The following is a 2,436-nucleotide window of genomic DNA, read 5'->3' as shown; positions in this document are numbered from 1 at the left end:
ACTATGGTTAAAACTGAGACACCTTTCTGCTTTTTATATGACGTTTGTGTAAGACCAAACTGTTAATTTAATTTTTTTTATTGTCTTTAATTAAGACAAAAGAAATGGGCAAACCCTAACTCTTAAATTATCTTAAATTAAGACAAGAATAAATAACCTACTTTTACAAGAACAGACTAATGAAGTCATTCTCGCTCACTGAAGTCATTCTCGCTCACTGTTGCTGTGATATTTTGGGTTTCTGATTAGATACTTGAATCCATAGAGAGGGAGGGCGCAAGAAAGAAGGAGATGGAGATGGTGGGAGATAGAAAAGCTTCAACGAAGGTGCGTTGGAGAGAATTAAAGGAGGACGACAATGAGGATCTGGACTTCCTGTTGGTGCCTCCCAAGGTGATCGACCCTGATGAGAATAGCATGAAGAAGATAATCGAGTACAGGTTCAACAATCAGGGTCAAAAGGCCCATAAAACCACCACCACATGCATCCACAAAGGTGGAAAAGGCCATGCTTAACAAGCGAGTCCTCGAGCGGTGTGAGTGGTGCAAGTTCAGTGACATCGTGAATGAGGACACAGGCAATAGGATCACCATGGTCTCCACCGAAGAGATCCTGATGGAGCACCCCAAGGCCCCCTACACCAAGGAGGATGACTTTAGGCCTAGTCGTGGCGATGCTCTCTCAGTCACGCTTACAGGGGTAGGAAAGGGCGGTGTTTTCCTAATGGTCCGTCAAACATGTTGCAAGGGAGATCATTGGACCTCAAAGTTCCCCTACAAATACCTTGCCCCTGTAGTGACCGAGGGCCTTAGTCTCAGCAAGCCCCCTCAAGCTCCTGACTCTATCGTCGGTGGAAAGGGAGCCTACATTCCTCCCAATTTTAGAGTTAGTGCAGCTGTTCAAAGGACCTTGGATGTTAACAACATGGGCCGAGGTGTGGTTTGAAGGTAAGTCACATGGGCAAAGTCTGGGCAGAACGAAGTTCAAATCTCATTGCTTACAATGATCTGCTGTGGTGGCGGCTAGAGGGGCGGATTCCCCTTTCCCTTGAGTCTGCTCTTGCTAAAATCATAGGAACTTAGTATACTCATACCTGAGAAATTACCAGAATTCCGTTAAGGTTACTACTTTGCCCAAGGATACCAGAGAGGCTAACATGCAGGAGCGTTTCAAGCCATTTGGTCACATTACTTGTGTCTACGTTGTCGTGGACCAGAGGACCGGTATGAGTAGGGTTTTTGTCTTTGTTAATTTCTCCAAGATGGAGGATGCACAGAGGGCCATTAATAATCTCAATAGCTATGGCTATGATAATCTCATTCTCAAAGTTGAATGGGCGACTCCCGGACAGACATAGACAAATGAACAACCATAAATCCTAAACACAAATCTCGTTTGCATGAATACCAGAATATAGGGTAACTGAGAAAAAGGGCTGTTGGAATATTAATTCCAACTGTTGTGCAGCAGCAGCGATGCGTGACATCGCCGATGAGTGATCGCTGATATCACATCAACGAGCCGCAATAGAGGACTTACAAAAGAGTCGACGTATCTGCGGTAGAACTGCAGTGAACAGTTGAACAGCAGCAACTATTTTATTCATTTGTCCTGATCCGGCGCCCCACATTTATTCGTGATCTTTTAAGCCGCCGCCATTACCATATTTTCACTCTTTAATTATTTTTGAGTTCCCGAAGGAGGAAAGATCAGATCCAGCGCTACACCATTACTTCTCAACAACTGTATTAATGAGCAGAACGGCTGAAACAGAAAAGAACCAGCCTCGAGCCGATGCAGCATTTATCAGTTATGGGTTTCCACATAACCGACTCAAGAAGCACAGCAGAATGTCAGAAAGATCAGATTTTATTCATTATGAGCAGCAGAGTACAGCAGAAACATCATCAGCAAGTTAAAGCGGTGATGACCCTTTCCCGCACTATAAAATGCAGACAAAGCAGTGAAGAAAGAATAGAATCAGAAATAGAAATAGAAATAGAAACAGGGGAAATAAATAGATAGCAGAGGAGAGCACGCAACAGCATGAAGAAAAATGTTTCCAGAATAGTGAAACACACAGCAATGCAGATTCGAATGTTTTTTTTGTTTTAAGATTGTTTGTTGTGAGACAGAGATGCTGAAACAGCAGTGCTGAGATAGAGTTGCTAAAACAGAGTGTTGAGACAGAGATGCTGAAACAACAGTACTGAGACACAGTGCTGAGACAGCAGTGCTGAGAGAAAGAGTTGTTGAGACAACTGTATATGCAGCAGCATAAATGTATTGAAAGTTTTACACACAGTAGTGTAAAATATCAGACAGACACAGCAATGTCAATTTGGACAGATTGAAGTGCCTCCGAAGCAGGCATGTTGGAATTCCTCTGTTAAGAGGTAAATGTTATTTGTGTGGAACAGAAGTGTTCCTTGGTG

The 2,436-nt window shown here is 43.2% G+C and overlaps 1 pseudogene; it reads left to right on the top strand.

The window, feature by feature from the left end:
* Positions 1-291: 291 nt before the first annotated feature.
* Positions 292-1,358, top strand: LOC149178179 (uncharacterized; annotated as a pseudogene).
* The last annotated feature ends 1,078 nt before the right edge of the window (positions 1,359-2,436 follow it).

This window comes from Pinus tabuliformis, chromosome 4_1 (genome assembly GCF_031772625.1).
Source record: "Pinus tabuliformis cultivar Carrire ecotype Pingquan chromosome 4_1, CPIR1, whole genome shotgun sequence".
In the NCBI taxonomy this organism is placed as follows: Eukaryota; Viridiplantae; Streptophyta; class Pinopsida; order Pinales; family Pinaceae; genus Pinus; species Pinus tabuliformis.
This window is presented reverse-complemented; position numbering and strand designations above follow the sequence as displayed.